Raw genomic sequence first — 12,366 nt, forward strand, 5'->3', positions numbered from 1 at the left:
ACCCAGATACCCTGATTTTTGACACAGTGTGCAGATAGTATTAATAATAATAGTGTTAATAAGGGAAATCTGTGCTCTAAGGTGGCCAACCAATCTATCAGGGGATCCCAGTCTTGGCCCCGGGGCAATTCTAGGTTTTCCTTCCTGCTCTGCCTGCCATAGGCACAAAAGTGCCACATATAGAGAAGGAAAAGCGTATAACTACCCACTTTGTACTGGGGCTCGGACCTCTGGAGATCACTCTCCTCTGAGCCTGCCTCCATTAAGTAAATCTTGTATCCTCCAAGATCCCCCAGTGCTGCTGCTTCACTTGGATGATCCTGTCCAGGTTCCATAACAGTATGTTTGCCTACAGCTTCAAAGAAAGGAAGATGCTTGCAGAACAGAGAACATGACAATAAAAGCTTCAGGCACACTCTGAAAAGCCAAACATGTTTTTATTTTAAATGAGTAGATGATTAGAACAATGTATGTAGGTAGATATTTATTTAAAAAAAAAACACTGACAGCCATTACAAGAGTAGGCCCTTCATTCAGATCATTTATTTTGGACATTTGCCCACAGCCATGGGTTTCACTTGACTCCACTGTTTCATGGAAAATGTTTCACAGAAAAACATGGCAGCACTTAATAGCGATATTGTGGCAGTTGTGACTCCTAGTGGAAACACATAGGAGAAGTGTTTCTTTATTAGCATTGCTTTTCCAGTGGGAAAGCTAAGTGGGAAGTCAAGGGTGCTTTGGCCATAAAAATCTACAGCAAAATTCCAGCTCACTGTAATCATAGTACAACTACTGCTGAAGACAAGGAAGAAGGCACAGATGTTGTAACACGATCGAAGGAAATCTTGGTATGGGACATGGATCCAGCACACTAAAAGTGCCACTGAGCCAAAAATCAGGACTACTGACTTCATAAAATTTGCTAACAGTATCAGATCCTGCCCATACCAGATTTCATTTGAAATGACCCAGCTACCATTCATCCTGTTATGCATGGGCAACTCAACAATGGAGCCAGAGATGTTAAATTTTTGAAAATAGAAAACTTCCCAAAGTCCAATGAACACAATGGGAACAACGTTGCTGTTAAACTCCCATACCCGCCAGGATCTGCTGCTGGCTAGGCTGATGCCTAAAGCCCAGGCCAAATAACTAAAGAAGAGGCCCAACACTTTGAGAAAAGAGTGTTTCAATTCAGATTGACTGAAGACAAGTTGGAGGCATCATGAAGTCGAGCCAGGAACGCCAAAGAGAAAAAAATAAACATGGAGTGAGCCACAATTTAAAAAATGCTAAATATTGATGTCTTGTCCCTCTTTCTAAAAGTTACATGTAAGTATCCTACATATATATTGGCTTTCAATTAGTGTTCTAAATATTTTAGGCAATGATAGAATGACCATGGTAACAGTATTAATTTGCAAAACATTTTTGGAATGCAATGTGACATATCTCCCAAGAGTTGAAATGCTCACCCTCTTACTCAACAATTCCAATTCTGGAAATTATAACAAGGTATTCATAACAATATGCAAAAATATGCAAAGGGAGATCTTAGTTTCTGTACCATCTATCACAGAGAAAAACTAGAAGTAAATAATAATAAATGTCTAGTAATAGAGAAATGATTAACTACATTATTGTACACCCAAGATTACATTTCAAGGCCATTACTACCAATGACTTAATCCATGTGAATTGTCGGAACAAATTTCTATAGTACACAAAAAAGAAAAAGCAAAACAAATATATAAGGTCTGATCATTTGTGTCAATAGAAAACACACCTAATTTCTTTACAGTTCCACAAATAGATATGTACATACACTTTTAGAAAATTTAGAAGTATGAGGGATGCCTGGGTGGCTCAGTCAGTTAAGCATTGGACTTTGGCTCAGGTCATGATCTCAGGGTCCTCAGCAGGAAGCAAGCCCCTCCCCGTCCCTTTCCCTCTCCTTGTGGCTTTCCTGCTTGTGCTCACTCTCAAGTACATAAATAAGAAATCTTTTTTAAAAATGGGCCATTAAAATTTTTTTTAGAAGGATGCATACAAAAAGAGTAGGGGCAGAGACTCATCCATATTTTCCTAAAATTTATATGGTTTTTAATAAAGTACATATACTTTTATTATTTTTTAAAAAGATTATTACTTATTAGACAGGGATCACAAGTAGGCAGAGAGGCAAGCAGAGAGAGAGGAGGAAGCAGGTTCCCTGCTGAGCAGAGAGCCCGGTGTGGGGCTTGATCTCAGGACCCCAAGATCATGACCTGAGCCAAAGGCAGAGGCTTTAACCCACTGAACCACACAGGTGCCCCAAAGTACATATTTTTAAATGAAAAACAGAATAAACATGACCTGGACAATCTATAATGTGTTGTGAACAACACATCCTGCCTATTTAATTTTTTTGCCCACCGCTTGCTTAAAACTCTACCTTTAGACTTGGATTCTTTTGGTTACTACTTAAAAATAGTATAATTTTTTTTTTAAACTTAAGTAGGCTCCACACCCAATGCAGAGCTCAACACAGGCCCCAAACCCATAACCCTGAAATCAAGACCTGAGCTAATATCAAGAGCCAGATACTCAACGAACTGAGCCCCCCTGGTGTCCCAATAAGTTGATGTATTTTGCATGATGCAAAATCTAGATTGTGGCCAAATTACTTATTTTTCCATTTGACTCCTTGGGAGCTCGTGACAGGGATAACCAGAACATGCTTTTCTTGGAGCTTATCTGCTGATTAGCAGAAGGGAATGAGGCAAGGGTTGGTGTATGAATAACATCAACCATTTCCTGTGCAGAAATACACCTCCTTGCTATGAAGACTGATATTCCCAACATTGTATCTGCTGTTCCACAATCTCCTGGGGAATGTGCTTCCTAATGGTACAAAGGCAGGAATTTTAGTGACATTGGACAAATGAGTTTGGGGTCACCTGCGAGGCTGATTGCCTCACTGTCCAGGAATAGTATTTCTTTACCAATGTAGGTCTGAAGTTAACAGACCACAGGAACCGTGAGTTTTGACAGCATAAAGGAATTAGGAAAGAGAAGATCAGAAATACAGGACAATATGCCAGTTCACAGAAGTTTTGGTACTGCTGTATCTGAAACTAGAGGGGTGGGAATATGTTTTTCCTGAAGACCAAATGTGAAAGACTCCCTATATCTTTTTTTAAGATTTTACCCAAGGGTCCGTGGGTGGCTCAGTGGATTAAAGCCTCTGCCTTCAGCTCAGGTCATGATCTCAGGGTCCTGGCATTGAGCCCTGCATCTGGCTCTCTGCTCAACGAGGAGCCTGCTTCCTCCTCTCTCTCTGCCTCTCTGCCTGCTTGTGATCTCTGTGCGTCAAATAAATAAATAAAATCGTAAAAAAATTTTTTTTACCCAAGGGCCATGTAGAAGTAGTCAAGCATTCAGAAGATTAGAGAAAGGCAAATAGTCTTCATAGCAGTAGGAAATTTCAATCAGGAAAGGGAAATGTTCCAGTCAACATTCAAAAATCCATGAAGAGAGATCATCCACCTATAGTAAAAGAAGTATGGTTAGGTAACCATAACATATTGTAACCCAACATATTGTGCCCTTTACCAAATATTACACATACCTTGTTTTGTATAGGTCATGACCCATTCCAAATAGTTTTTGAATATTAAAACATTCAATCCTACACTTTAAAATTGTTTACTACTTCTAGGACTAAGCTAAAATTTCTGGTAACTGCCATTCAATGGGTATTAGTACCATTCTGGATTATGACATGAAATCTTAGATATTAACTTATGTTACATGGTATTTTAGTTATTAAATATTCCCTTTGGGAAAAGTTTGTGGATCAGTAAAGCAAATGATGTCAATATTGTTATTTCTCCAAAAATTTTACTCAATCAAAAGGGTATACAGGATAGAGGCAATTTAGATTTACAGTCAATATAATGAGGCTAAATAAAGTTTCCAAGGAATTCTGAAAAAAAAAAAAAAAAAAACAACACAAAAAACAAAACATTCAATCCTCATAACAGCCCAATGATAGATCCACAGTTTTGATCCCATTTTCTAGATGCGAAGACAGAGCACAGTGAAGTAAGGTAACTTACACAAGGTCACATAGATATAAAGGGCAAAGACAGACTTAGACACTGCTTCTTGGCTCTCCTAATAGCAGATGGCGTTTATTCACATTAAACAGAATAAAAAGTAGACAAATTCTAGGTCAATTACAATCATGGCCATCTGTCATTTTTTTCTACTTTACTGTAATAAAATACATCACATAAAATTGCCTTTTTAAACATTTTGAAGTGTACAGTTCAGCAGCATTAAAGATATTCACATTATTGTACATAATTGCAATCATCCATATCCAAAACATTTTCACCTTCCAAAACTGTACACTAGGTTTATAGTATTGATTACTTATTCAACAATAATTAAAATTCAGATCCTGTAAGACCAACTGGCAGGTGAGGAAATTTTTTTTAATGAAATGTCCTTAATTCAAGCAATGAAACATTGACTCAATAAACTAAAGGCACAGAAGATAACAGAAAGAATCACTTTCTGCACATATTACCTTTGCCATGGTCTGGAATCTTTGGGATATTTGATAGAACATCCTGTATTTGTGGGACAGGAAAATCAACCCACTCAAAAAAAAAAAAAGGAAAATCAACCCACTCAGAAACATCATGAAGGCAGCCAGGCACGCCACCAGAAAGGCACTGCCGATTTCCTGAGTGTTTAGCTTGAAGGTATAGATAGAGATGGGGGGAGGGGGTGATGGGGGTTGGGAGTGGGGGAGAAGGTAATATCCTGCTCACTTATCACTGAGTGATAACGCTGGAGGCCAGGTTCAGAATTCCTGAAGCAATGAATGGATTGAAGGTGGCGTTCTCCCACAGAATTCCCAGGTAGGCATTCCTGAGAGCAAAAATGATGGAGGCTTGCCCCAGGAGGCCTAGAATGCTAGCGATCAGCAGGAGGTTTTGGGAAACATGAATATCAAGTGGGAGATAGACGTCACAGTAGCTGTAACAGTGACACAGGGTGGCTTTGTTATGGTTGCTGACGTGGTGGTCAACGCAGATTTTCCACGTTCCCATGTACACCAAGCCAGAGAGCAAGAGGGAGGTGTTGTCCATGTTCCACACTGTCTAGTCCATGAGGCCCATGGACATGGTGGTGAGAATCCATCCTACAGTGGCGAGAGCAAAACCTGCTACTTGGTGATTTTGACAGACAGAGATCACAAGTCGGCAGAGAGACAGAGAGAGAGAAGGAAGCAGGCTCCCCACTGAACAGAGTCTGATACAGGGTTCTATTCCTGGGATCCCAGATCATGACCTGAGCCGAACGCAGAGGCATTGACCCACTGACCCACTTTGACTGTTCAAACCTTTTAAGGCATTTCTGCCATGAGCCTGATTTTTTAAAATAGAAACAATAACTAAGGCTTCATTGATATTATGAAGCTATGGAGGATGAATTATATCTGATACATAACTACACTGCAGGACGTTATTGGTCATTCATTTGCCATAAGACACAGCAGATGTAACAGTAGAAGAGTATTTCACAATGCGGGAAAACACCCGTGGTAGGTGAATGTAAAACAGATAATAAAACTCCCAAGTTCCTAGTGTGATCTTATTTTTGCCCACCCTAAATAAGCAAGACAACATGCCTCTTTTGGGATTACTAGTGATTTTTTTTTCATTTTTTAAAAAGATTCATTAATTTGATAGCACAAGCAGGGGGAGTAGCAGAGGGACAGGGAGAAGCAGCCTCCCCACTGAGCAGGGAACCCAACTCAGGACTCCATTCCAAGACCCTGGGATCACGACCGGAGCCAAAGGCAGCCGCTTAACTGAGCCCACCCAGGCAGCCCACTGTTTCGTGTTTCAAGGTAAGAGTCTATCACTTTTCCAAATGGGGAAAAACAGGGGCACAGGCAACGGGACGCAAGTGTAGTGAGGAGTATGAGCGGGAGTGGAGGGCCGTGCATGGAGGGCATGGAGGGCTCCAGACCTCCCGTGGGGGCCTCCCACACTGGCATGTATTTATTTACCATTCACGCGTGGTTTGCGTGCGAGCAAGAGGTGTGTGTCTGCGAGGAAAGCCGTTAGAAATATCTCGCTCAGTGAAAATGCATGTTGCAGAAGCAAGTGTATAGAAATGGCTCGGTTGGGGCGCCTGGGGGATATGGTCGGTTACGTCCGACTCTTGGTTATGGCTGGGGTCGTGATCTCAGGGTCGCGAGATCCAGCCCCGCGTCAGGCTCTGTGCTCAGCGCGGAGTCTGCTTGGATCCTCTCTCCGTCTCCCTCTGCCCCTGCTCTCGCCTCTGTGCCCCACCGTGCTCACTCTCTCTGAAATAAATCAATGGCTCCGTGTCAGTGAAAACAAGGGCGAACATCTAACACGTTTAAATATGTATAAACACAATATAGGAAACATGCTTGCATATGAACAGAGAATTCTGGGTGCGGGAAATGTTTAAGAGTTGTGGCCTCTGGGAAGGAGGACTGGCTAAGGGCCCTGGAGGTACAGCCTTCCCTTCGCTGCCCAGAATCCTCTCTGCCACGGTCTCAATTTTCTGCCAGAAACACGTAGTGCTCTTAAAAGGTAAATGATCAGTTAACCGAGAAGCAGGACAGAGGCAGGTCGCAGCACCGCAGAGGGAAGGGAGTGTTGCTGGGCCCCGGGCTGAGCTGGACCTCGGGGAGGACGGACAGGGAGGGGAGGGCACAGGAGGACTTCGTGGGCAGCGGCCCGGCCTCCCGAAGCACCTCCGAGCCCCGGGCTCAGTGCCACGTCGGCAGTTCCTCAACTTCTTGGTCTCGGGACCGAAAAGGTCTCTGCACTTTGCACTTGGAAGCGGGAGAGGCAGGCAGTTACTGGGTCAAACGTTCTGGAGACCTGTACCCTTAAAAATGGTTAAAATGGTCAATAATGTGATATATATTTTCCTGCGATAAGAAGCAAACAAAAAAAAAAAGGTATTGACCCCAAAGAGTTTTTGTTCCCACAGTTTGCATCCATCCATACTTACCGTATTAGGAATTAAAACTGAGAAATATAAGATTGCTTATTAATTTATGTGATAAATATATATTAACAAGGGTTTTTATGAAAAGTGACTATATTTTCAAACAAACAGAACTTAGAGGATATTGCTTTCAGCAATCTACAAATTGTGTGTAAATGATACACTAAATTCTAAAAACGTAGGGAAAGAGGCAAATCAGCAGAAGCACGGTTCAGGATAGAGATGGGGACAACCGAAACCACCACCTACAGTACGAGGGACAAAGGACTTGTGGGGTTATCTGTACGATGGAACACTACCCAGCTTGCACAAATGGTTATGATAGCATTTGTGGTGCTTGTCGTAAGTACTCAGTGACACACGCCCTCTAGCTGGGCAGAAAACAGTGTCTCACTTACTCATAATGCACTTAGCAGGAGGCCAGGACCCAGGCGGCATGGGGACTTTGTTGAGTGCGTCAGATGGGTCCCCAGAGGCCTCCTCCAGAAAACTCCTGCTCAAACCTGAGGTCATCTGTGGGATGGAGACCCAGCCCAGCGCTGATGGCCTGTTGAGTCAGAAACTCCTAATAGAACCCCCAGGCTCTCTGTAACCCTGCCAGGAGGCCAAGAGGAACATGATCACATTCTTGCTCTCACGGAAATGTTACAAAGCTCCATGACCTAATGGGAAAAGTGGGCACACCGACCCGTTTGTCTTTGGCTCCGGGGGAGATCTGCTTCTTGCCATCGGCCTGGGGTTACTTACCTTCTGTGGATGCTTGCTACCCCCTCTGCCATCAGGCAGCCGATGCCTTCTCTGCTAACAGGCCACTTCCAACCCACCTTCGGATGGGGCCACTGGGACTTTGAAGGATGTTGTCACAACAGTCAGGATCTCATCTCATCGAAGTCCTCTGGCCCCACTTATGAACCACTGACAAACCTACATCAGCACTTATCCAACATTCTAAAACCTTGGGAGAGAATTCTGGAATAATGGGGCCACTGTGACATGGGACCTGAGTGGAAAGGACAGCCATTTTAGGGTTCGTCTACCATTTACTAAACTCCCTAAGAGAATCATAAAGGCAATGCCTCCTCCTTAGGAGTTCCTCCTTCCTGCTCCGCCCCACCCCCACCCCTGGTTCTTACAGATCTGCCTGTTCTAGCTCACATAAACACAGTCCTACCATATGCGGCCGGTGTGTCTGGCTTCTTCTGAACATGTTTTGGGGGCTCATCTAGAGATGTGTGGGGACTCTGTTCCTTTTCGTGGCCTAGTAATATTCCACTGTACAGCTACACTACCGTTTACTTAGCAGAAGGTGGGCACTCGTGTGGTTTTCCTTTTTGGGCTGTTATGAGGGATGCTGCCGTGAACGGTAATGTCTGAGTGTGTGTATGGATATAGTTTCATTTCTCTTGGGTATGTACCTAGGAGCAGAACTGCTGGGTCACAGGCTAACTCTATGTCTACATTTTGGGGGACCACCAAATTGTTTCCCTACATGGCCGCACCATTTGCTAATCCTACCAGCAAGGTAGGAGGAATCTACTTTCCCCGCCTCCTTGTAAGGCTTGCTGTGGCTCGCCTGTCTGAGTTTGATGACTGCGTATATGGAATCACCATGGGCGCTCCGTGTAAAGGACCCTTAGGAACAAGAGGCACTTTAAGACTGAGCCTCATTGTAGTTTTCTGGTTATTTTCTGGCCTCGGGAAGTTTAAAACACAGATATTCTTACCAGACTCTGGCTCATAACCTGAACGTAGTTTCCAGCCTTCGAATTTAACAGAGCTTTGTGAACTCTGAAATGCTTTTTCCAAGATGGGAAACCTTTCAGTGGAGTGTTCTAGTAGGTGCTAGTCTTCACTAACATTTGTTAATGTACACCTCACACTTTGCCTGACTTCTGACACGTCTTTGGTTCCGATTGGAAAGTCTCTAGGTCTAAGGCGGAACGAGGGCCTGTCCCAGAGACGGTCAGATTTTTTGTTTGTTTTACTAGCCAAGGAGGTCCAATTGGAGGGCTCCATATATCGGGTAATGGGAGAATATGGAAGAGAAAAGGGGGAAGCAGAGGGTGAGGACACGTGCAGAGAAGCAGTTTCAGCAGAGATGGGCCTTGTGGAGGATGAAAGATGGACCTGAAACCGGGCAATGAAATACCAACAAAATAAGCGGCGGTGACCTACAAGAACCCCAGTGAGGCTGTCTCACGACGACGTGCCTGTGGCGTCACAGCCCAAAGGCTACGGAAGGGAGACAGAAGGGGGATTAGGTGGTGCCGAGGGGAAGGGCGCCGCCCCGCGCTGGTCAGCCCCGTCCACCGCCCTCGGTCTGCCCTGGTGGGGGACGCTGATGTGCTGCCGCTCGAATCCACGCCGGGAGAGACCAGGAAGGGGCATCCGGATGGGAGAGCAAGGAACAGCAAGTTCATCTTTGAGAGCGACTGAGACAAACACTTGTAGGATGATCAAGGAGTCAAAACACAACGGAGGAGAGGACAGGAAACACGATAAAAACTCGAAAAATTAAACGTGAAATCACCACGTGACCCAGCGATCCCAGCTCCGGGTGCAGACCCAACGGAAGAGAAAGACACCCGCGCACCACCCCCTTCCCGCCTCGATGTTCACAGCCAAGAGGCAGAAACCCGAGTGTCCAGCATGGATGGCTGCAGAGACAAAACGGGGTCTCTACACCCCCCCGAGTCTCCCCACCAGCCTGAAAGTGGAAGGGAGTCTCACACTGGCTCCGACTCGGACGAGCCTTGCAGACACCGCAGGGAAACAAGCCAGTCCCCGGGACAAAGCGCCGGACTTGCTTCCAGGCAGCACCTAGAGCAGCCGGAGTCCTAGACACGGGAAGCAGGACACGGTGGCCAGGGGCTGGGGACAGAGGGATGTGGCGGGTGGCGCTGCACGGGCGCTCAGTTTGGGAAGAGGAAGGGGTCCCGGCCGGGGATGGTGATGGCGGTGGAGGGCCGTCGTACACGTGCCCACGAACCGCACACTTAGTGCAGTCAAGCAACCCGTCTGTGTTCTTCTCCCCACCGTCACACACACACAGCGAGAAGGGCCATACCTCCGCCCGGCAGGGACGCGGTCTCCCGGGGACCGAGTATCTGGGGAAGAGGACAGTTTGCCACCCAGCTGAGCGTGCAGAAGCCCACGCCGCTCCTCTAAGGACAACCTCAGGGCTTCTCCGTGGCGGCCCTTCCGCAGGGCCCACAGAAGATCTCTGCCACCGCACCAGCCAGCCGCTCACTTTTAAGGCCGTCCCCACCTCCCCGCCTTCCGCGGTCCCCACATTCTGCCCCCAATTGTTCTCGCTTTCCAAGTTCTCAGTTGCTAGGTACAGGGGACATCCGGGGCGGGGCTCAGGTGGTTAGACGGGGGCCTCTTGACGGCAGCTTGGGCTTTGGTCTCTGGGCCTTAGTCTTAGGGTCGTGAGTTGGGGCCCACTCAAAAGAGAGTAAGAGAACACAAAAATAAAAACAAATAAAAAAATAAAACAAACCCTTGTTGGTTCGGTCCCCAACGCCAAGACACATTGTTCTTTCATTGATTAGCGCACCCCTTTGCTTTCTTTTCTTCGTCACATATCCTCTCCTTTAGGTTTTCTTTGAGGGGGTAGGTAAGGCTTGCCAGTAGACCATCAGAGACCACTTTTTTTTTAAAGATTTTTATTTATCTGACAGATCACAAATAGGCAGAGAGGCAGGCAGAGAGAGAGGGAGAAACCGGCTCCCCGCTGAGCAGGGAGCCCTATGCAGGGCTCGATCCCAGGACCCTGAGATCATGACCTGAGCCAAAGGCAGAGACTTTAATCCACCGAGCCACCCAGGCGCCCAGAGTCCGCTTTTAAGATATATCTCAGTCAGACCTGTCTCCTACTTGCTGCTGCTCTTGCCCTTGGCACGGCATCTAACCCACATCTTCAGGAAGAAGGGACTGTTTGTTGTTGTTGTTGTTGTTTTAATAGGCTGTGGCAATGTGTATAGGCAGGTGTAGGCAGAAATGGCACCCACCAGGCCGCGCTGCGCTGAGAAAGACTGCGGGCAGCTAATACTAGAGACGATGCCCTTAATTCGTGGGGGAGTGCCTCCTTTTCTCTGGGCCTGACTACAGCCTTGTTGACACATCACACACCCGGGGGAGACCGTCCGTCTAGACTATGTGTAATAATTTCTCATCTGTGAGAAACTGACCTACGACTGGGAATAGCTTCCAATGGGGCATCTGTAGACATGAAGTTCCTGGAAAGTCCTATCACGTCAGCTGACTGGCACCTAGGACTAGTTCTATATAGAAACCCCAATTCCTCCAGAATCACTTAGTGTTTCCACGATAAGGTATTTATCCCAAGAAAATGAGTAGAGATATGTACAAAGATGTAAGTGAAACACACACCCAGTGACCTTTATAACCAAGGTTACAACTGGGATCCCAGTCCAAGAACACATTCGGTGAGCCATTTCTCTCCTTCGAGCGCAGTATTACCTAGCAAGTCAAGACTATGTTGACTAGTTAAGGGAAAAGTTCCCAACACTTTTCTTTTAAAGATTTTATTTATTTATATGAGAGAGAGAGAGTGAGACAGCATGACCAGGAGGAGAGGCACAGGGAGAAGCAGACTTCCTGCTGAGCAGGGAGCCCGATGTAGGATTCGATCCAGGACCCCTGCACCATGACCTGAGCCAAGGGCAGATGCTTAACCAACTGAGCTGCCCAGGTGCCCCTCCACCAACCTTGTTAAATAGAAAAATTTCAAAAATGTGGTTGGTATACTCCTCTGCTTCTTAGGGGGGGAAAGAAAAAGGAAAGGAGAGAGGAGTGAAGGAGATACGTGAATGTGTTACGTCCCTCGGCAACAGGTCTGACAGCTCGAGCATCTGTATCTGTGCCGGAAGGAAGATAACCATTCTTGGCGTGAGAGCAGATAGAGCACGCGAAGGGCCTGATCGACCCGCAGGGGTCTCCCGGGGTAAAAGCAGAGGCAACCTCACGCCACTCTGTGATGCACACTGTATGCCCTGCTTTGTTCGCTTGCTTGTTCAATACTCGTGGGTACAGCGAGCGCTCCCTCGTACCGCGCACCCCCAGCAGACAAGCACGGATATACGCAGCTCCCCACCGGGAGCTCTGAGGGCTGACGGCTTCGTGGGCAGGTGAGTTAGAGGCGCTGGGGTCCGAAGCACACGCAGGCACGAGCCCCGAGACTCGTTCTGCTGGATCCTGTTCAGGACGGCATACTGGAACTGCACACACGGGAGCCCCCTCCCCCGAGGACATGAGAGGACTAGAGAGATACTAGGCAGGGCCTTTGGA

The 12,366-nt window shown here is 46.3% G+C and overlaps 1 long non-coding RNA gene across 1 annotated transcript; it reads right to left on the reverse strand.

Moving 5' to 3' along the window:
- Window positions 1-430: 430 nt before the first annotated feature.
- Window positions 431-8,274, reverse strand: LOC309856900. The gene is made up of 3 exons (XR_014307403.1): window positions 7,801-8,274; window positions 3,394-3,531; window positions 431-1,206 (listed from the first exon to the last, which is right to left on the reverse strand). It is a non-coding gene; the product is annotated as an uncharacterized lncRNA (long non-coding RNA).
- Window positions 8,275-12,366: the final 4,092 nt, after the last annotated feature.

This window comes from Mustela nivalis, assembly GCF_964662115.1.
Source record: "Mustela nivalis genome assembly, chromosome: Y".
Taxonomy (NCBI): domain Eukaryota; kingdom Metazoa; phylum Chordata; class Mammalia; order Carnivora; family Mustelidae; genus Mustela; species Mustela nivalis.